Source organism: Lissotriton helveticus, chromosome 10 (genome assembly GCF_964261635.1).
Source record: "Lissotriton helveticus chromosome 10, aLisHel1.1, whole genome shotgun sequence".
Lineage (NCBI taxonomy): Eukaryota > Metazoa > Chordata > Amphibia > Caudata > Salamandridae > Lissotriton > Lissotriton helveticus.
In genome coordinates this window covers 1,041,872,716-1,041,897,338 of record NC_136071.1, presented here as the reverse complement: position 1 = coordinate 1,041,897,338, position 24,623 = coordinate 1,041,872,716, and the positions used below count along the sequence as shown (strand labels likewise).

The window sequence follows — 24,623 nt, the reverse complement described above, 5'->3', positions numbered from 1 at the left end:
AATGATACAGTTGAAAAAGACTGGCACATTGGGAATGGATCCAGAATTGTACCCAGTTTCTGAAGTGTATTCGGCTCCAGCAGGAGCTCAAACACATATGCCTACTATGTACAGCAGTACGCCTACTATGTATAATAGTACACCTACTAATCTATCCCAAGCTGCTGACTTATTAGACCTTTCTGTTGAAAGGATATCAGGAGTCTCAGTGGTTAAGGGGGATGATAAAGGGGCAGGAAACTTTTTGAACATAAGCGAGAATGCTTGGTCAGGGGGGATTATGGAGATTTTTTATGCATTAGAAAGAACCCTGTCTGCAATCTTATCTCTGTTGAAAAAAAGCACATTAAATACTGATCATATATTGGAAGTTCTCTCGCCCATACTGGTAGGGGTTCAAGATCTTAAGGAGATTAAGCAAGCACTAACAAACCCAGAAAAGGCTCCTTTAGTATCCAGCCAAGCACGTCAAATACATAATGGGACGCAAAATAGTGATACAAAACCAGTGGAGGGGGAAATAAAAGAAATGATCGTGGGTCCTGAAAGTGCTTCTCCCGAAGGAAAGCTAATTATACGCTCGTTTCGAGCTAATCTTCACGAGAGTGCACAGGTCACTACAATAATGGAAAACTTAGAATTAAAGGTACCCTCAACTCCAAATCCATTACGTGTTTAACCAATTTTTAAAAAAGTAATTCAAAAAAATAAAGTTTACAGGTACTTGAAGAATCAGCAAACATCTTAGTTAGTGAGCCTTCAGGAGAGGTCTCGATAGTGAGTAAAGGTAACGCTAAAAATGGCAGTAGGGGGAAGAAGAAGATGAAGAATCGCCGTTACCCGAAACGTAAACAGAAAAAACTGCGGTTGCATCTTGAAAGTGAAATAGCAAATTGCTCTACATCCACATCTATCAAAGAGAATATAAGGCCTCTGGGTCAAACTACACTTAATGCGAGTCAAAAACAGGGGCAAGACAATGACATTCAGCCAAATAGCTCGAATTTAGTGTTGATTGCCCCTTCGAACCAAGAGGGTCAAGAAGAAAGTGGACTAACTCATGACATAAGCAGTGACCTTATATTAAGAAGTATATTTGATAATTTAGGTGACCCTGTAATAGATCCAAATACAGCTCCAGGAGGTGCCGTACCGCACCCCTGTGGGCAGGATCTGTCACCATTGAGGCACAAGTCCAGCCAGGGGTTTGGTGGGGGGTGGGGAGTGACTACGGCTGTTATCAGTAAAGGGGGTAAGTTAGAAAGAGATTTATCCCTGGGACAACCAGGTATCATTCAAATAAGGAATACTGGTACAGGCGCCGGTCAAGTTAGTAGGGTTTTAACTTTTAGCTCCCTGTTCGAAGCTGAACCAATGCTATTGAATAGAATCGCCCTCCGTAAAGATATTGACTAAATTAGAGGATCTGGGGTTAATCACCAGCAAAGATGTTGAATTGGTAGACTTAGATTGGAGGAGTGCACCCCCTAGAACTAAAGCTACTTTTGCATCAGGGATAGTGTCAGCACTGGTTTTAGCAAATGTCGATGGTTTTAGGAAAAGAGGAATAGACGTGATCCCTAGTGTAGTCCCTTGTAGTGTTCCGTCCGAAAGTCTTGGAAAAATTTATCAGGCGCATGGGAATGGCTCCACTGAGTACGGGGGTGTAAACACCCACATAAAGTATGAGGACATAGAAATAACAGTAGGAAGAAACACGGGTGTTAGAGAAATCAATATTTTAGCACCTGAGGTTTGGTGGGTCCCCAGTGCAAATGGGGAAGATGAGGTAACAAAGTGGAGCTGGGTTGCAGGTGCTCTGAATGGGGCAAAAACATCCACAATAAAGCCCACCGAGCGGGGATAGCCACTTGGGGAACATCATATCATGGAATGTGGCGGGGTTAGGAAAATCAAGTTATAAGCTTAAAGCTTTAGCAGAATTAGACCCCAAGATAATCTGCCTCCAGGAAACGTGGGCGGGGCAAGAGTTCCAGTTTGAGAACTTTTATGTGTACTGTAGCACAGCAAAAAAATCTGTAAAAGGGCATGCAAGTGGAGGTTAAGCCATCTTACTCAGTTGCGACATAGCATGGGACCCCGTGATCTAGAAGCATCCCTCAAATTGCTGTATTTATGCAAAGCTGAAAATAGGAGAAGATAACTTGGGGCAAGCGATGTTTCTGTTATTGTGCAAAGCTTAGGTAACACTGAAGAATGAACACGTATAATGATGGTAGGGGATTTTAATGCTAAGCTATGTAATAGTGCAGTCTTGGCGTTCTCTATTTCGGACCTGGAGGAGGATTGGGCTATCCCAGAGTCTGTATTTCCAGCCCAATTAAAATTGGATAAACGTGGCCTATCCCTTTTGCAAAATCTTAGGAAACTAGACCTTGTACTTTTAAATGGTAGATTCCCGGAGGACTCTCCCACTGCTTACACCTTTAATGGGACATATGGCCACTCTTTAATTGAGTATATGGCAGTCTCCTTTCAATTGTTTAAGGTACTCTCCACAAAGTTGGGTGACCATAACATTCTAGAGGCAAATATGGTTATAAAAATTGAGAAGCCTGAACTCTGGAATCAGAGGAATGAAACGTCACTTATTTCCGAAATAATGGCCGTACTTGCTGGTCATATAAGTTGCTTCCAAACATTAAGAGGGTTTTCAAGAATATTGCTTTAAGCCCAAGTCCGGAGACACCGGTACTGAGGTATGAGAGGGTTTTGGCAGCAATTAGAAGATTAGGAAAGAATAAGCAAGGTGAGGGAGTCCCCCCATTAGCAATAATACCATGGGAAATTAAAAAATTGAACACGGAGATTAATGGTGTAATTAGAGACCAATTTAGAGAGCCCAGGTTACAAAGGCAGAGAGATATATATAAGCTAAAACAGGTTCGGAAAAGGAAAATAGCATCAGATCGGAGGATGGCTGAAGACGAAAAATGGGTTCATTTACGAGAAGTGGCTTTATCCGAGGATACAAGAAAGTATTGGGCATTGATAGCAAAGTTCTGTGATGGGAGAGAAAAATCAAAACCCATTTTAATCCCAGAAACCAAATGGTTTATTTGTATTTCCCAGTTTTATGCGCCAAATCACCCAGCTGATCAGATTGAAGAGGTCATTATTGCTTCATTAACTGGGGGTGATGTGGGAGCACCGACACGTTTGGAGATTGAAGGATATATTAAAGGGGCGAGATACTCTAGTGCAATGGGGCCAGATGATGTTCCTGTAGCTATAATAAAACAAAACAGTGATGACTGGGCAACATTTTTACATCCGTTGCTTGTCCACTGTTATAATGATGGGGACATCCCACAATCTTAGAAGGGAAGTATATTAGTCCCGTTATATAAGAAGGGCCCTAAAAACTCCCCGTCCAGTTTTAGACAAATTTCCCTTTTAGATGCAATGGGAAAACTGTTTGCAAAGAGTATCCTTGGCCATTTGCAAGAGTGGGCATTCGGAAACAATTATATCCCCTTGGAACAAACAGGATTCCGTAAGAATAGTGGCACACTGGATAACATCTCCATTTTGCAAACCTTAACCGAAAAATATCCAGTGGGTCGGGGGGTCCCGTTCTACTCAGCTTTTATAGATTTCTCCACAGCGTTCGACAGGGTAGATCGGGGGACGCTGTGGAGGAAATTGGTTACAATGGGGACACCAGGGATCTTCCTAAGATTAATAATTGCTCTCCATTCTTCGACCTGGACAAAAGTTTTATTGGGGGGGACACAACCCTTCTCAAAGAAAATAAGAACACATAACGGGCTGAAGCAGGGTTGCCTCCTGGCCCCTTTACTCTTTTCCATTTACATCAATGATCTGCCGAGTAGTGTAGGACAGAGTAAAGGGGACCCTCCTCAATTAGGTAACCTAAAACTGAGTTGTCTGTTATATGCAGATGATGCAATAATAATGGATTTAACACCAATTGGATTGCAAAGACGACTGACCGAGCTAGTTAGGTACACAGAAGAGTATTTTTTAAAAATAAATATTTCGAAAAGTAAAGTTATGATTTTTAGTTATCAAGGCTGTAAGGTCAGAAAACATTTGAATTGGTTTCTGGGAAAGGAAAAACTGGAAGTAGTAACCTTTTATCCATATTTAGGAAAAATATTTACTAACAGGTGTTCAGCCAATAGACACATGGATCATTGCAGAGGTAAAGCGATTTCACAAGCCTCTGCAATTAATCGCCTGTACACGCAATGTGGGAAAAGACATTTCTCACATAATATTTCAGTCTATAAAATAAAGATCCCACTACTCTGAACTACGCTAGCGAAACAATAGATGCGCAAGAGTGGGCCAAATTTAAGAAAGTGGAAGGAAAGATCTGGCGTCAAATATGTAACCTAAATCGTGCAGCGCTAAGACTCGAATTTGGTCTCCTTTCCACATATGTATTATCAATGGCTGCGTGCTTAAGGTGGTGTAATGCTCTGATAAATGGGTCTGACAATTTACTAAGGGCAGCATTGCAAAGGGAAATATTTGTAAATATGTTGGGAAAAAGTGCTATTTTTAGAAATGATTTAAAAGCAGTAAGAATGTTTGGTTTAGATATGGACGGGGCAACGGTTCTATGTAAAACAGCCTTAACGAAGATAATTAAGAAAACAATATATGTGGTTTCTTGTGAAAGAGATTCTAAATTGTGCTCAATGAACAGAAGTATGGATTGTATTGTTGGGAGTACCATTATTAAAAATCCCCAACCGTATGTCTTATGGAACCTGAAACATGGAGTACGTAGGGTGATCCTGTTATTAAGATTGAATTTATTACCCCTAAGAATTGTAACAGGTTCCTGGGAGGGTATTCCTAAAAATGAAAGGTATTGTCAGCTATGTAGTTTTGGTATACAAAATCTGAATCATGTTTTGTTTGTGTGCCCTGCACTCCACTCAATACGACGCAGACATTTAAGGATTGTTTTTTTAAAGTATAACATTTCCACAGCAGAACAGGCCCGCAATTGCCTCCTGTCCCCTCCATCCGAACTGATGTGTTTTAAAAATTTTCATTTTTTTAAAGAATTTTTAAATATTTTTTAAGATTGTAAAAAGTTCTTATGATTTGAATGTCTATAGCACTTGTATTCTGCGTATGTGCATCTTTTAAGAAACCGTATGGCGCTAGTTATTGTTGGTAAGGACCATTCAATGTGAATGCACAGAGCACTTGCACTTTATTGCGTATTTTATCAAATACCCCGCTGCTAGGGGTCGTTGGGAAATATTTTCCCAAAAAGTTGCACAGGGCACTTGCACTTTTTTTCGACACGTTAGTTGTCTAGCTCAAGTTCTAACGTGTACTTTATAAGATATTTTTTGCTGCTAGTTGATTGTTGGTATAGAGTGTTCCATAGAGGATGCTTAGAGCATTAGCACTTTATTGCGCACTTTATAAAAACTGTTTGCTGCTAGTATTAATTGGGATAGCTTTTCCAAAAGAAGATGCACAGAGCACTTGCACTCTTTTCTGATTTCAGCCCCTAAATTTAGGCTCTTATGTTTACATCCAAACATGTACATCTTTTCAAATGTCGTGCGTTGCTTGATATTTATTTTTGGATTATAACTTTATATACATTTTTCTGTGTACCTTACTATGAGGCCTATTAGGATGGCGGACGGACCTGCGTCTGCCCGCCACCCCCGAGGTGGAGGGACCATCCGCAGGGGCAGCGGCGGTCCCTCCATTGGAATTAGGATGTGACCGCCACCCTGGCGGTCACATCCTGTATATTTAACATTGCGGCGGGTGCTGCTTTAAGCAGCACCCGCCGCAAGGTTAAATATGCATGCTTTGCATTTGCATGCACAAAGTGGCAGGCACCGCGCAGTGCCTGCCGCTTTGTACATGCAAATGCAGGGTGGTACCATAGGTACCCCTCATGTGCACCCCCCACCTTCGACACCCTGGGGGCCCGCAAGGGCCCCCCAGAATCTATTGTCCACATGCTTTTCCACGGCGGTAAATCTGCAGCGGAAAAGCATGTTTACAAACCCATCGTAATTTGGCTGGCGTTGTCTTGCAGACACCGCCACCAAATTGCGCCTAACACACCGCGGATCAGCGGAGGACGGACCTGCAGTCTGCCACTGATCCCACCGCCATAATAATCTGGCGGTGGGTGTTTTGAAGGTCCGCAGTGGTGATTCCGCATCCTCCGGGCCGGCGGTGGCTTTCACCGGCCCGGAGGATGCGGAATCACCGCAATCATAATCGACCCCTTAATTAGGTTTCTCTGATAAACTATAGTGTGCTGTATCTGAAATAAGCATGTATATGTTGAAAGACCATCTGCATTGTAATTAAGTTGACCACCGCAGAGTATAGTTTAGTGAATAGAAAAATTGTTCTCTTTTAATGAATGCTTTTGGAACAGAATTAGCCTAAACAATCTGCATAAATTGGTAATAATTCATATACGGTATCTTTATTACCCAATGCTCATGTATTTTTAAATGAAAATGAGAATTTGTAATTTTAATTGAATTTTTGGGTGTATGGAATTGTGTTTTAATTATCTATTTTATGTGGAATTCTTCGGAATTTTAAACCATAATAAAAATTGAATTGAATTGAAAAAGAAAGAACTAGTGTAAACAACAACAGTTAATATGATAACAGTCGTAGTAATATTGTGAAAGCTGTGGCTGTCACAGGATTAAATTAGAGTCCCAAGTTTAGTGTCTTGCATTAATTTAATTGTGCAGGACTTCCTCAAAAACGAAGTAGTAATCAACAACATACTGGTCACCTGTAGCAGAATTTGCACTAATTTTAGTAATTCATTAAAACCCTGGTAGCTGTTAAGGGTCATTCAGCATGTTATTAGTGTTCCTGAAAAAACGTTCATAGAGGAAGTAAATGTAAATGTAAATGTACAGGAATTTATATAGCGCAAATCACCGAGCGGTTTCTAAGCGCTTGCTTAGGGAACCTGTCCTGGTATTCCCCTGTGAGATAACCCCGGCAGGGTATCCGCAAGGTGAAAGCCAGGCATCCCGCCACGAGGGGCCGTTGTGGAGATTAAGCAAGCTATTGCCCAGAGTCGCAGAGTGTGAACCCTTGAATCGAGTAGGCACCGGAGCGAGAATTGTCGAGTCCATGGACATTTTAGGACTCAAGACCCAGCCAAGCCGGGAATTGAACCCTGGTCCCGGGCTGACCTCTGCTTCCAGGTCTGCCTCCTCTAACCAGTGAGCCACACTTCTCCACTCTAACCAGTGAGCCACACTTCTCCACTCTAACCAGTGAGCCACACTTCTCCACTCCATCACACTTCTGCCACCATCCTTGCATGTTGGAACTGTACCTACTACATTTTGCAACACCTGTTGGAGCAGGGCAGACCTATCAATGTTTGCGTACTATAAAGAAGAGGGGATGCAACTACCAATCCCATGACAATGGAGGTGGACAAATGGGAGCTAGTGGAGTGCCTGATTCAAATGATACTGCCTTTTGAAAATATGGAACAGGAACTCAGAAAGGAGGAACATACTATGAGCCAAGCAATCTGGTTGTTGCACCAGCTCTAGAAACATTTGCAAAAGTTGGAACAAACATTTAGCAATTTCAAAGAAGAAGCTTCTTTGGTCCACAGTTTAATATTTTATTTGAACACAAATCAAAGGCTGAACATAGAAGTTATATAATCATAAATAATACATTTGAGCCACAATACTGGATCCAATGGACAAAAAAACGCTGGCAACTTTTATCTTTTCTGTGCAGTGGATGTTTGCATTTACAAGAATTGGATTGCTGGGCATGTGTGCGATCTAGAAGATGAATGATTGCAATTTCAAGAGAATAGCAGAACTAAAAATGGATGACCCAACAGAGGACTACCTGGATCAAGAAACAATTAGCATGGAAAGAAGGAACAGTGACCAGATATTAGAAGGCTGGCAATATTCTCGTAGCAGATTCCTCTTTGGAGGGAGTATTCAGTGCAGCAGCGGCAATTGTCATGGTCAGAAGGTTCAGATTCTTACTTCAAAACATGGAGAGAATGAAGATGATTAAAATGATAAAACCTTTCATACCCAAAAACTGTAAGGCAACAGAAGACACAACTGTGGAGGAGGTAAGTTACTCCAACATCATAAGTGTGGTGAGTATACATCCTCAAGACAACCTCCCTGAATCCGACCATGAACTCTACTTTCTAGATTTAAAAAAAAAAGACAAATACAGCAGAAATGTCAGCTGAGAAAAAAAGAAAAGAAAAAACATCCCCTGCAGAGAAAAGAATAAAAGTGGCCAGCGTTTTTAGATTTGTTTTTCAGCTAATGTGAATAAACTTAAATGGACCAGTGAAAGCAGCATACTAACAATCACAGAGAAAGCAGAAATCAAACCTGGTGAGAGGTGACAAAAAAACGAATTCAGTCAGTAAAATATACTTTATTCGGTTAATTACAACCATAAAAGTTACAGACACATTAATTAAAATGTTGGGGTGGGCAGTGCTCGCGGGGTTGCACCGCGATGAATTCCTGCACATTCCAATTGAGCCCACTTACTACTCTGACTCATCGTTCGCTCCTATCATAGCTCGCAGCAACTGAAAGAAAAAACAAGTACTTTCTTACGAGGACACGCTGCAAGTTGGGCTTGCTGGGTCTATCTTGTGTTCATTCCATGCTCCCTCGTGTGAAGCTTGTGCACTAAGTGCCTTTCTCTTACACGGCGCTCCCCACGCTGCATTTGGGGTAAGTCTCCTGCTCTCTCGCTGCAGGTTGTGCTCACTGGGTCGCTCTCGTGTGCTTGCTCCATTCGCCCTTGGCCTCCTGGAATGAACTACAGTCTGCAGAGCACCGTGGCCACCATAATCTCATTTTATCTGCGCTGGTAGAGTAAAAAGGAATATCAGGGCGGGTGGGGGTAAACTCAGCTATGCGTTGTGGGCAGAGTTTTTGCCCAACTCTGCCCTCCAAGCGGAGTGTGGACTGACAAAAACTCGATGAAAACTGCTGGCAGAGCAGAGTTTACTGCCCACCCTTAGTAAAAAAGCTTGATTTCACAACACATGACACATAATAACAATAAAACCCAATCATCTCTTTAAAATGTCTTAAAATCACAACAACCTTACCGAAGTTGAATACTACATTTAGGGGTTAACCTGTCTTTTTATAGCATTTGAAGACGACTTTATGCCAATTTCAGTATTCAATAGTGTTCTTTTTGGGAAGGCTAGTGCATGAAGACTACTGATATGTGAGTGGTACTTCTTGAATACTAACAGAATACTAAGCACACACGTATTTGTAATCGCATAGTCTTCATTTACAATGCAGAACATTTAGTGAATACAAACAATTTGAATACTACTAGACTTTACCCAGACTACTATTAACATTCTATTCAAGCTGCATGCTGAATGTCAGATCAGTGCCTTATTTATTATACAATTTTTATGCCTTATTTATTATACTAATGTCGGATTTGTGTAGTGTAGGGTAGTGTTATAGGGCTTAGGGAGGTGCTGGAGGATAGTGCAGGGTAGTGATTGAGTGTAGGGACCAGACTGGGGGATGGTGGAGGGGCGTCCTGGGGTAGTGTTTTAGGGTTTAGGGTAGTGCTGTGGTGTTTGTGTAGTGTAGGGTAGTGTTTTAGGATTTAGTGTAGTGCTGGGGGGTCGTGCAGGGTAGTGTTTGAGTGTGGGGACTGGACTGGGGGTTGGGGAGGTTTGTGCTGGCAACACTACTTTTATATTCATTTTGCTGAAATGCATTCTCACACTATGGCAGTAAATCCAAAAATACAAATGTACGGTATAGGCAGAGCGGAGGTTCCAGGGGGTCTTGAAACCTGAATAAACAAGCATTGGCATAACCAATAGGTCTCGCCTTTGGGACCTTATAAGTATTAAGTTATCCAGCACAATATCCTTACTGCAACAACAATAACTGTTGCATGGCTAAACACTTGTAAGGTCCCAAAGGCGAGACCTATTGGATATGCCAATGCTTGTATTTTAATGCACTGCGACCTCTACACAGAGCTTTTTAAAATTATAAGCGAACGTTCAGCGTTAGTTTACACATTACTTAAAAAAGCCTGCAAGCCTAAAAAGTATTGGCAAAAATGTAATTTCATTAGCGTTTTTCTTGCGGAAACCCTTCTGGTATGTGCACAGTGCTTATCCACATGGTTTGTTTTCAGAGTTTTGTTCGTGTTGGCAGCTCTATAAATGGCTGGTGAAACAAAAAAGTGCTGGAATAAAATGCATTTTCAACATTCGCAGTGCTGTCTTCTGCCTTTAAGCTGCGGCAACTACCATCCACACCACGAGCTGATATTTCAACACTGAAGCAGATCAGCTCTGCACTGAAAACACACTGCGCATGCCCGAAGTGCGTACTTCAATCGACATTAAAAGCGCAATATCGTTTCCAGCCTATCAGAACCTACTGCCGAATCTTTGAAGGTCTGGCTTCCAAATAACTCAAGACTGACGCTGTAACAATATATGAACAGTTGTCACAATAAAGGGAATGTAAGTATTTACATTAAAACGCAGCACTAAGGGGAGGGTTGTCATAAAATGAGGTGTTGATTTTGTCAAATATATAAATCCCTAAAAAACGTCTTCTATTTAGAAGGTTTTTATATTAGTTGTGCCTGACGTTTCTAGTCCCTCGTTTCCTCTTAAACCACCTTCCACTCTGTGGCCATTTGGTAATTGCGTACTTAGAATGGAATGGAGGCAACGTCAAGCTTCAGTGAGTGCTGCGTTTTTTACAACAAATTCAGGTTAGAAAATGGCCATGCTCACGTTAGAATTGTTTTCTAGCTTCTATTGCTAACTACTGTGCATCTGACATTTATATATTTTTAAGAAATGTGTTAGACTTGCGCCGCATAAGAAAAAGAGCAGAGTGCCCTACTTCGATATAATGCCATTTGATTTTCTCTGTGGCTGTCTAATCGACTCGACTTCGAAGTGTAGCGGAAGAACTGATGTTCTTAGCCTCTTCTAAACAGGTTCGCTTACCAACGTGTAGCTAGCTGTTGCCTATGTTCAGCTGCGGCAGCGGAAGCGTAATCTTTTCAAAGTTCACCGCCATAGCCTTAACATACCACCAATTATCAGAGGGGGAACCCATTAAACCACGTAGGCATCTGGGAAATTCAAATAAACTTAACAACAATGATGCCTATGGTAATGTTCTCTGAAAAATCTAATATAGGACCGATACCAAAGATTATCTGTCCTCTGTTTTTCTAAATACTCCTTGAATTAATCTCAAAATATACTTTTATCTTCATTCATCTAGTCACCATCTAGACAGTTCAATAAATTCAACAAACAAAAAAGTGGTTTGCATAAGGAAAATTAATTTTCACTTTTTCTGTATCTTTTTAACTTTCTTTCATACATATATATATATACACATAGAACCACATTTAACATGTATATTTGTACACTATTTACAATATCTACATACATAAAAACAAACACAAAGGAACAACAAAACTTTCTCCTGAACCATTTTGGTGGTTCAAACAATGCCCAATTATTCAAACAAGGAAATTTATGGCACTCAATTATAAGACCTTATTCCTTTGTCGTAGTCACCACATCCAATTCTAATGGAGCCTTGGAAGATAAAATGCCTTTGTGCTTCCTTTTTACTTCAGGCTCTCATCCAGTCTCTTTCATTCGATTCAATATTTTATGGTGGTGCCTGTATGAAAAACAGTCGACGCGTTTCAGCCTATGATAAATTCAGGCCTCTTCAGGACTTTGGGCAACAAAATATTTTCCTGCATACATATGCAGTCTGGATTGTGGCACAATTCTGTTGGTAGGTCCCGAGCCTACCCAACTCCGGCGGCTTGTAGTTATGTCAATCACCCGACCTGGAGTATCTCAAAAGTGTCAAGTGTGGTTGAAATCCTTCCAAATCAGCCCCAATAACTCAAGGGTCTAACCAACGCAACCGTGATGGTTAAGGTTGTACATTAGTTGAGCTTCTCATATAGCCCTTCTCCTGCATGTATGTTACCTTGGTGAATCAACATCTACAAGCACGACTCGCAAAGGCAGGGAGACATTTTTGCAGGACCCTGCACTCACGCTATAATGTATTTATATATTTTGAAGCAAGCCTGCTCTGTTTAATCACAAGCCAGGAGACATGTTAATAATACTAGATGGTGCCACATGCAGGAGGTGCTGTATTCCTCTTTCCCTGAATTGAAAAAAAATAAAAACTTTTATCACCAGCTCCCAATCCTATGTCGAGCCCTGCATGGAATTTTTGATCAAGTCCTAGCAAAAACATTTGACCTCCCTATCTGCATAAGGATATTACTCATTGATATTGGGGATGTGGATGTTACTGTTCTTGCATTTTATTTCAACACATTTTATCTGTTGAATATCTGAGAATCTGGATTGAAATATCAATAACGTTTGTTGAAAAAAAAATTAAATCTAAGTATGCTGGGTAGCAATTATGTATGCTTCCAGAATCGATTTGCAGCGGCGGCCCCTCCATTAGGGCAGAGAAGAGCGACCCCCTGCCACCACCCTCAAATAAAACAATTAAGAAAACAGGTTTTAAACCCATTTTATCATTGTTTTATTTTAATACCCGTGGGCCCGCCCCCCAGGACTCTGATGAGTCTTGGGAGCAGGCCCAGGAGGATGAGACTGCCAGTGGGGGAGTGGTGGGCACTGTTACAGTCCAGCCGTCTAAAGCTCACAGTCTGCCTGGGTGCACAACTTGGCAGCACTCAGGTCAAACCTGATGATGCTTTTAAGCAGCGTCAGCATTGGCAGCAGTTCAGTCTGGGAGTCTGTGCCCAACAGAAGACTGGAAGAGCACAATGCAGCGGGCGGTGGTGGCGTTCAGGTAAGTTATTTTATTTTTATTATTTTACACATCCCTATTACGTGCAATTAATTAGCATTTCAATAGATTAGTCGAATCCCTTCCCAATGCTTCTCGATGTATGTTGTCACCCTCATAGCTATTATGTTGACCGAATGGTAGTAATCTCCTTGGTAATTTGATGCCAATCCACATACATATCCCCCATATCTCAAAAAGTTGTTGAACGAGCTGTTGGAATATGGCACTTTGGATTCGCTTCTCAAACAATCACTCTCAGTGGCAACTCCTCAGGTCCATCAATACACTATTTGACAATGATTCTCTATGAAAAGGAAACTACTGAGAATTAGTTTTATCCACACAGTGCAGGACAAATACTGCCTCAATGACAGCCTTGTCTGGAAAACAAGCCTATGTATTCCACCTTGCTTTCTTATAAATCTCTTCCATGCATGGCTGAATGGCCTTTAATGTTAATCACTTACACATAGCTTGCTAGACAGAAAAGTGGAAGATTACCCCCATTATTCATTTCTGTTATTTTTGCTAGCGATGCTAATGCCAACCCACTGTTAAAATATAGTGATCTAGCACTTTTCATTAGTCATTATTACAATTCTACAATATTAGTTTTCTAGGTCCTAGCCCTCGCTTATACACTTTCTTAAGAGTTAGTGCTTCATCGTTGTCATACAATTAGGCCTGATTCGTAGGTAACATGAATGTAGTATCATGAGAAGCCTGTCACATACATTAGTAGAAATGGAAAATAAAGATAATATGGGAAGAAACTGGCAAAGGGAGAAGGAATGGATCAAAACGAGCACGGAAGATTTGGATAATGATATAGGAAGTATGGTTGGTGAAAGTAAGGGGCATGAAGTAGAAATCAAGATCGCTTCGGCTTGGTATTCATAAACCCAAACATTTGGCAGCAGGCCTATAATAAAAAGCTGGGTCCTGGCATTTGAAAAAAAATATATATATACATACATATATATATATATATTACCTACTGGCGGTCGCCAGTAGGTAGTTATAGTTAGGACCTAGTTTCCATAGGAAATTCGCAACATTCTATTGGGAATACCTTTGGCGCCGGTTGATGAATCTCTGTGAATTTCTCAAAGAAGATGGCCCGCTCCACTCCGCTCATTCCCTGCAAGTTTTGGGGGAATTTGTGAAGTGGGGGCTGAGAAAAAAGGGGGGTCCCAAAACGTATTTTCCCCATGTTATTTTCCATAGGACGATTAGACGCGGCTACAGCCCGAACGGCTGAACGGAATTACAAGAAATTTGGCAAAATGTTAGAGTCTGCTTCGCAAATTGCCCTTTTGTTTAAATGGTGTAAATCCCTCCAGTAGTTGTTTAGAAAATCAAATGTGAAAAAATGTATACATCTATAAGCGCGCACCATGCGAGCACCCTGCGTTTTTTCGGGAAAAAAAAATTGGGGGGGCCTTGAGGTTCCTTGTGGGACCTCCTGAGCAGGCCTAGAGGGTCAGGGTGCTTCTACCCTGCCCCCTTTTTGAGTTATACACGTTTGTTTTTCTGCTTTCCTGTGCCTCAGTCTACCGAGGCACAAGATGGCTGCCAACAATTTCTGTTTTGGAGTGTTGATTTATTTTTTTTTAAACCCGGTCTGGTTTTTTTCAAATTACCCCCGGGGGGACTAAATCGCGGGGGCATAGTGATAAAAAAGTCTGGGGGGTCCCCAATCCCCACCACACTGCCCCAGGGACCGCCGCCCCCGGGGCAAAGCAACGCAGCCCCCTGGCACATACTGGAGGCTCCTGGTGGGCTAGTTGGCCCCCAGGGAACCCCAGTATGCAAGGGGAATTAGTTCCCCCTCTGCAAACACGCCAGGGGGCTGCGTTGCAGAGAGGTGTAAAAAGGGGCATAGCCTCATTACACCTCTCTGCAATGCAGCCCCCTGGCGCACACTGGAGGTTCCAGGTGGGCTAGTTGGCCCCAAGGGACCCCTAGTGTCCAAGGGGAATTAGTTCCCCCTTTGCAAACACACCGAGGGCTGCGTTGCAGAGAGGTGTAAAAAAGGGTGTGTCCTCATTACACCTCTCTGCAATGCAGCCCCCTGGCGCATACTGGAGGTTCCAGGTGGGCTAGTTGGCCCCCAGGGACCCCCAGTATGCAAGGGGAATTAGTTCCCCCTCTGCAAACGCGCCAGGGGGCTGCGTTGCAGAGAGGTGTGAAAACTTTTTTTTTAAAATTTATATTAAAAATATGTAATGTAAATTAAAAAATAAAATATCTAAAAATAAATAATTTTAAATAATGTAGTAAATCAGTATGAAAAATATAACAATTAAAACATTTAAAAATTATCATTTACAAAACCATTGAAATTCACTGAAAAAAACATAGGTTTCAGCCACGTTATAGTTAGGAATTACCATTTAAAAAACCTTTGAAATTCACTGAAAAAACCATAGGTTTCGGCCACGTTATAGTTAGGAATTAGCATTTAAAAAACCTTGCAAATTCACTGAAAAAACCATAGGTTTCACACACGTTATAGTTAGGAATTAGCATTTTAAAAACCTTTGAAATTCACAGAAAAAACCATAGGTTTCACACCAGTTATAGTTAGCTGGTCATTTTACTCATACAAAACCTTTGAAATTCCCCCGTTATAGTTAGTTCAGCTAACTATAACTCGCGCGCCCGCAATGCACTGCTGATGACGTCACATATTACATCACTCATGACATGGTCAGTGACATCACTCATGACATCACTGATGACATCTCAAATGACATCAATGATGACATCATCCTTGTGAAAGAGTGGCAGACCTCCTCTCACTCTAATATAACCTTTGATGCACACATTCAAAAATAGAAACAAAAATGTTCAAGAAAATGGAGATACCAATACCAGTTACAACAACCCATTCCAACATCTACTTCCACATCCACTCATTCACCAACAGTTCTATATAGTCACTCATACATGTACTCAATCATCATATGTACTCATACACCTATACATCCTGTTACACACCGATACTCATCCATAGAGTTACTTACACACATACTCACACATGTAAATAAACTATCAAACATCCATTTACTTGCATATACAGCTATACACACAAACATACACATACTGACTCTCTTAAACGATCACTTATAGAAACACATACTTAGTTATACAGGAACTCTTCAAATCTCAAACTCTCATTTATACTCACTTATATACACCAATACTCACATATAGTAGTTTAACACATATGTACTTAGTCATAAAGATAGTATTGAGACAGTCATTCACTCACTAACACACCTATACACACACTCATCCACCCATACAGTCCTGCACACATGCTGTCTTCAAAACACATATAAACAGTGAGTCACTCATTAATGCATCTATGTGCTAAGTAATATCCCCCACCAAACCATATAAACACTCAGAGACTCATACTGATACTCAAAAAACCAACTAACCTATATAGACACTCATGTAGTTACTCACCAACTCATGCAGCCACTTATTCAAAAAATGTGTGAGACTGATACAGATATTTACATATTTAAACATTACTCACTAACCCATGTATTCACTAAGATACAATTAATCAGTCAGTTATACAATCAATTTTACAAAAAAAGTCATCCATTTAGACACTTTCTTGCCCATTTATTCTTCCATCGACATTTAGATATACATATATAAAAAATATTTACTTTTCAGAAAGACACACATCCACTGGATGATGTCATTAGTGATGTCATCAGTGATGTCATTTGAGATGTCATCAGTGATGTCATGTGTGATATATATATATATATAACATTTTATTTTTTTATGGAGCCGGGTCTGGTGGGTCAGTGAACTAATGTGTCCATTGCAGGGGCCTGTGTTCAACCTCATGGTAAGAGGTTCAAATCCTGGCAGGTCCACTAAGCCTTTCATCCATCTGAGGTCAATAAAATGAGTTCCATTGAGTTGGGTAACAATAAACATCTGTAATTCAGCGCTAAGATGCCTGAGGATGAATGTGCGCTTTACGAATACACGTGTTATGTTATATATTACGAACTTGACCCGCTATCGGGTATCAGAGCGATTTACACAGCACCAGTTGCGTTACATGAGGACACATTATTTTTTGTTAGGCACGGGGGAGATTAAGTGATTTGCCCAGAATCACAGGATGTTCAACATCATTGCGGAGACTCAAACCCGGTTCCCCAGATTCGAGGTCAACCGCCCTAGCCGTTAGGCCAAATCCTCTCCCCTATGTCTTCACTCTCTATTTCAGTGGACATCTACACTTTTAAGTTACTTTACACTCATAAATGGTGAATAGCCGAAAGAACTAGATATGCTCAACAGTGTAAAAGTAATCTTACACTTGTAGATGTATGCATGTATACGTTTATGTTTATGAATAGACCCCTCCCTATATGTTCTGTTTCATTCATAAATTCATTATTTATTCACACTTGAAGACAGAACATGGCAACCACCATAAAGAGAGAGCAGCACATTTTAAGCAGGTAAATTACTGATGTGCTTCCTTTAAAAATTCCCCCCAAAACTAATGGTCGTATTTAAAGTTTGGCGGACAGGATACTGTGTCACAAACCTGACAGATGCCCCGTTCATGTCTATTACAGAGCATTATAGCATGTGGGAGACAGTAGACGGGATACCTGTCCCGTCTACCCAATTAATAGTCAGCACGCCTCAAATTCTAGCATGTCAATGTGTTTTTTTAAATGAAATACTGAAATAGAGTGTAGACTTTGCTCCATAGATTAATATGCATATTTAACTGTTATATTCTGTTTCCATGTAAAATTGACTACAAAGAATAATCAGCACATTTGTTTTTATATCAGAATATTTATCTTCCTTTACAGGTAATCAACTAGTGTTGTATGCCTACAGCATGGGTTGCAGCACTAATTGGTAAACTAAATTGAACAAAGAAAATAATGTTGTTGTTTTTAAAGAAACTAGAGTAGTATTTCTTATGATCCTGGTGAGATTAAAGAAAATATAATGATATCTAAATAATTATGCTAAACTGTTCCATTGTAATGTAGCATTCTTATTGCTCCGGCACCCATGGGATAGAACAACTGGAGGTCCCAGATCTACTAAGATTTGCGGTGCAATGTGTGAATGGGAGAAAGGAGCACGGTTCACATTTAGGAGTCACACTCTGATTAAGTCATCAGCTGTGCTCATTCTACAAACGTAATATTAGCGCGATGCTAAGTATTGTACTACAGGAGAAATAATGTTATACTTAGTTGTCCATACGGACCCGGATGTCTTAGTACGAGAAAATTACGGAGTTGCATTTATGAAGTTGGTCGAGGATGTGGAGGCATGGTGCAAGCTACCTTTGTCCTTAATGGGTAGGATTGCCATCATGAAGATGGTGGTACTACCTAGGTTCCTATTTCTGTTTAATAATATCCCAGTGGTCCTATCCAAGGCCTTTTTCAAAAGCCTGACGCAGGTACTTGTTAAATTAGGCTGGGGCGGTAAACAGCCCAGAGTCCAGTGGAAAGTTTTAATACTTCCTTACGAGATGGGGGGGCTGGGTGCACCGGACATGGAAAGATATTACAGAGTCGCCCAGGCAGCGCACCTACATACGTGGATACACGGGAGAGCTGATATACCCCACGTGATCCTCGAGCGCTTGTTTGCCGATCCGACCCCCTTACCGGCCACTGTGTTTTACCCAGCTGATCGCAGTGTTGGTAAACTGGACTCGATTAGGACCACCAATCACGCGTGGCACGCGCTCCTACAGAAAAAGAACTGTGTGCTTCTCTACTCCCCACTTATGCCAATAGAGTGGGCGGGATGGCTTGCCCCTCTGAAAGAGAAAGGAGTCACGTGTGCATTGAATAAACTAGGCATCGCAAAGATGGGGGACCTATTTATAGACGGGGTGGTAAAAACCTGGGAGCAGATCCTCACCCTGGATGTTGATGCTACGCTACTATTACGCTTTCAGTTTCACAGGGTGCGCAGCGCGCTATTAGAGCTATTGGGCGCAGATCTAACAGAACCGCCGGAGATCCCGGAACTCACCTATGCGATTAAAACGGCGGCCCCTAACAAGCTAGTAACAAACCTAATTAAGATAGGAGTTCAACAACAGGAACAACAACACTCCAAGGCTAGAATAGTGTGGCAGAGTGACTTACAAATGCAGATAGATGACACAATGTGGAAATACTGTTGCTCCAATACTAGGAAGATATCTCTTAATGGAAGGCATAGACTGATCCATTTCAAATACTTACAAAGTGTCTATTACACGCCAGGGAGACTACATAGATATGGGCTCCGACAATCTGCTGAATGTGAACGTTGCCATGCGCAGGAGGCAGATTTCATGCATGTGGCATGGAGCTGCCCTGGTGTTAATAACTTTTGGAAAGAAGTGTTTTTGGAAATGAGTGTGATCTTAGAGATAGAGCTGCCGGCTAATCCTGCACTGGCACTGCTGGGTTACTCTAAGCCTCTTCCAGTTGCACTGAGGCATCTGACAGATATAGGCTTCTTAATAGCTAGACGGGTAGTCGCTGTTTGTTGGATGAGGGGTCCGTTGCCAACTAAAAAGAGGTGGGCAAGAGATATGCTGTATTGCTGCACGCAATCGGACACTTACAGTGAATTGCTTCCACCTAAGAGCCGACCCAAGAATTTTTGGAGTCTGTATCGGACATATATACACACTGGGGACAGTGAAGAGGTACCACAGGGTGGGGAGAATGTTGGGCATTACTACACACTGGGGGAACGGGAGGGGACAGCACAGGATGAGGCAATAACGGACAGAGACTGATGGAAGAAGAGACTGGGCGGGCTTGAGGGAGTGCTTCACAGGACTTCAGGAATGCAGTGAACAGGTGGGAGCCTAGAAGTATTGAATCTCTGTGTGCAGGGAAGATGGGGGTGGAGAGCCTTGATCTAATCAATCGTATATACGGAGAGGTGGAACAGAAGGGAGAGCTGCGCTGTATGGACTTGATCATTTAGAAGAGCGAGAATAGAGTGGGTGTAGGTTATCTCCTGGGATGAGATAGGTAGGGCGGTAAATTAGGCTGCTTCCATGATGATGGGATGGGGAGGCGAGTGTCTGGCGAGTTGAGGGTGGGGGGATAGTTGGGGTTAGAACTTGTATACTTGTGTCAGGAACCGGTATTAGGGCAGAAACTCAGTGGGATAGGCACAGCAAATATTGATAGGATGTTAATCACTTATGAGCAAGGAGGGCGGGGCGGGTTTCGAACGACGGAGCTGCAGGCGACATGGAGATTGTTACATTGCATAATATTTATTTGCCGCCGGACCCCCGGGATGTCGGCTTCTGGGCTGTGTATGCTGTGATCAGATGATGCTGACTTGCTGCTTATTATTTGCTGCCGGCCTCCGGGTTGTAGGCTACAGGCTGTGTGATATGTTGATAAGTGAATAAAGGTTTTTTGAAACTTTACAAAAAAAAATATAGAAAAAGAGTTACATTGAGTTGGGTAACAATAAACATCTGTAATTCAGCGCCAAGATGCCTGAGGATGAATGTGTGCTTTACAAATACACGTCTTATGTTATATATTACGAACTTGACCCGCTATCGGGTATCAGAGCGATTTACATTGCACCAGTTGCGTTACATGAGGACACATTATTTTTTGTTAGGCACGGGGGAGATTATGTGATTTGCCCAGAATCACAGGATGTTCAACATCATTGCGGAGACTCAAACCCGGTTCCCCAGATTCGAGGTCGACCGCCCTAGCCGTTAGGCCAAATCCTCTCCCCTATGTCTTCACTCTCTATTTCAAGGGACATCTACACTTTTAAGTTACTTTACACTCATAAATGGTGAATAGCCAAAAGAACTAGATATGCTCAACAGTGTAAAAGTAATCTTACACTTGTAGATGTATGCATGTATACGTTTATGTTTATGAATATACCCCTCCCTATGTGTTCTGTTTCATTCATTATTTATTCACACTTGAAAACAGAACATGGCAACCACCATAAATAGAGAGCAGCACATGTTAAGCAGGTAAATTACTGATGTGCTTCCTTCAAGAATTCACCCCAAAACTAATGGTCGTATTTAAAGTTTGGCGGACAGGATACTGTGTCACACACCTGACAGATGCCCCGTTCATGTTTATTACAGAGCATTATAGCATGTGGGAGACAGTAGACGGGATACCTGTCACCTTTTTGCCTATCCGCAAACTCTAAAGTAACCCTAAATCATGATCAATTATCTTGAAAACTGAAATCACCCTTCCCAAGCCCCTATGCTCTATCCTTCCAGAACATATCAGATGTAGCACATGCACAATTAATAGTTAGCACGCCTCAAATTCTAGCATGTCAATGTGTTTTTTTTAATGAAATACTGAAATACAGAGTAGACTTTGCTCCATAGATTAATATGCATATTTAACTGTTATATTCTGTTTCCATGTAAAATTGACTACAAAGAATAATCAACACATTTGTTTTTATATCAGAATATTTCTCTTCCTTTACAGGTAATAAACTAGTGTTGTATGACTACAGCATAGGTTGCAGCACTAATTGGTAAACTAAATTGAACATAGAAAATAATGTTGTTGTTTTTAAAGAAACTAGAGTAGTATTTCTTATGATCCTGGTGAGATTAAAGAAAATATAATTATATCTAAATAATTATGCTAAAGTGTTCCATTGTAATGTAGCATTCTTATTGCCCAGAGGTCCCAGATTTACTAAGATTTGCGGTGCAATGTGTGAATTGGAGAAAGGAGCACATTTCACATTTAGGAGTCACACTCTGATTAAGTCATCAGCTGTGCTCATTCTACAAACGTAATATTAGCGCGATGCTAAGTATTGTGCTACAGGGGAAATATGCCTCTGTTACTTTATGCATACCCCCCAGGGCAAATTTCAATGAGAGGACCACAGTTCAAGGAGAGTCTGCATAGAATGTACAATTTTGCAGCAATTACACTCTTGTGTGTTGGGATAACATAAAGGATCTCGCCTGTCACTCGTTTCCACTGTCATTTGAAGGTATGAATTCATACAAAGCTTAGTCGTGCTGGTTTAGTAGTTATTTCTTTGTCTGAAAACCTAGGGATGTTTGTGGACTTTCAACTTTATACCTCATCCATTGCATAAATTGTGGGGGTCGCCTCGCGGGGATGCAAACTCATCTTGCACTGCTTTTGCGCTTTTTTCAGTGCACGTATATTTCGCTCCAGGAAATTGATTAACGGTCCTGTTTGTGCTGCTTTAAATAGTGGAGTGCTGCTGAACACACAACAGAATAGTGCATTTGGGGCATCATTTTCCACTGTATTTATTATAATTTTTATTCGGTAGGATGTTTTATCATGAGTTTTGATGCAATAGTTGACAATATTACAATTGCACATCCTAAATGTCAGAAAAGGAAAATAAAATATGAATTGAATACATTTTAGGTAGGCAGTTCCGATATTCGAGTTAACATCACTCGGTCTGTGTTAATAAAAGCTATATTTTTGGAAGGCATAGGATCAAAATTTGGATCCTGTAATCCAGAAGGAACCGAAGCCTTCCCACTTGTGCTCCTTTAAGGTATCAAGGGTCGATTGCATACGATTTCAATAAAGGCAGCAGGTGTCCACTAATGTAGACTGGCTCGCCTTACATGATCTGTCCAGGGCGCACTCGAGGAAATCCAGAAGAGGAAGGCAGAGCTTTATTTTTTTCTCAAAACGACGGAAATGCAGTCAGCATCTTTTGAGGTGACATTGTAAATGCCTGAGGATAGTCTTACTCCAAAGAGAGCTTGGATAATGCCCACGAAAGGTGAAGATTGCATCTTATATGCAATGCTATTGAGCATCGTATTATTTAGTATGTCAGAGTCTGCTGTGACATAGGGGACCCTCCCCTCGCGCACTTGTGCAGAACATGATGTGGATTTTTATTGAAATGAGCATTCTTAAACATATATTTGCTATAGCCCATATTCCCAGCCCACAGGTGCCAGAAAGTGTACTCCTGCCTCATTCCTATGGTGAAGCATGTCTGCGATAACATGTGCAGGCCAGAGTGGCAAGCAATTGATCTCAGGAATGCCAATATCACATCTCTGAGCATCACGTGGCACCTCTTGCCATACAATTCAGTACCACTCGGATTACTCAAGTGAATGGGCACATTACTAGTCTGCGGTCTGAGGCACTGAGGCGCACCCTGCTATTGTTAGACAAGGGCACTCTTTGCTCTTGCATCTCTGTGCTTCTTAGCGCCTCCACAGAAGGCACAAAAGCAGAACGCCTCCTTCGGGTATCTGCAGATTTTCCACACTGTTGTTTCACTACGTCAGGCTATGTGTCATGTGCCATGTAATGAACAACATGTACAAAATTTGGTTTGCATGCCTCTCTTTGCACGTGCGACATCTGTGAATTTCCACGCCTAAACATCAGTGTGTGAGCATGTGTTGTGCTTCGTGCAGGTCGGCACATTATTGTTTTTTCATCAGTTGGTGTCATTTCAGGAACTGATTCCCGAAAAATATAAATGCGAATGTTATTCCTGGCCCCCAGAAAATTTTACGAGACTCCCTACAATGTCTGATTAGATAGAATAAAAACCGGCGTAACCACGTTAATGTGGATAATCAGAAATGTAACGCTTGGGCATATTTTCAGCTTTGATAATATATAAGCCTAGAAGGAGCGCTATATTTTGGTGGCGGGTGGAGGGTGGTTATGACTGAGGCCTGAACGTGAGCTCGCTGTATAGCTTTTTAGTGCTTGAGGAATCAGCCGTGCGTGAGGAGCACAGCATGAGTGTGCCTCGAGCATGATTCCGACTCCGCTCTCCCATTGCACCTCGGTCCTCATAGAGCCATCTCTAGACGCCCCTCAGCCCTTCACCTGGCCCTGACTGAGCTCTGTGCAAATTCAGTCTCGGCCTTTGCATTGCACCCAGTTGCCACGGGGTCTATATGTATACTGACTGCGGAATCAAATGAATTGTAATGACCCATGCTTTGCACTTACTTTGCCCCGGGGGGTGGCGGTCCCCGGGGCAGTGTGGGGGGGATTGCCACCCCACATGTTTTTCAATATGCCCCCGGGATTTGGTCCCCCCGGGGGCTAATTTAAAAAAAAAGCAGACCAGGTTGGTTTTTTTCACGGGGTACGCGTACCTACGCGTACCCCGCAGTGTTTCTACCCTGGCCCCTTTTGGCGTTCTGCATGTTTGTTTTTCTGCTTTCTTGTGCCTCGGTTCTACCGAGGCACAAGATGGCTGCCAACACTTCCTGGTTTGGAGTGTTGACAGCCAAGTAGCATTCAGCTCGTGCTTGGGAAGGTAGGCGTACTGTAAGCTTACGGTAAGCGCCTCAAGATATATCTATGATTTTACTTTTGAATTTCTCAGGAACTACAGAGTACACCATTTAACAAAAAGGGTGATCTTCGAACCGAACTCTACCTTTTTCCCAAATTGGTGTAATTCCGTTCAGCCATTCAGGCTGTAGCCCTGGCTAAAGGTCCTATGGAAAATTGCATGGGGAAAACATGTTTTGGGACCCCCCTTTTTTCTCGGCCCCTGCTTGACGGATCAACCCCAACCTTTCAGGGAAGGAGCGAACCAGGCCATCTTCTTGGAGAATTTCGCGAAGATTCGTCGACCAGCGCCAAAGTTATTCCAAATAGA

General features: G+C 41.8%; 1 protein-coding gene across 1 annotated transcript in view; it reads right to left on the bottom strand.

Annotated features, from left to right (window-relative positions):
• Positions 1-24,623, bottom strand: part of MALRD1 (MAM and LDL receptor class A domain containing 1) — a 2,679,189-nt gene that overhangs the window by 1,675,206 nt on the left and 979,360 nt on the right. The gene's annotated exons all lie outside the window — the stretch shown is intronic.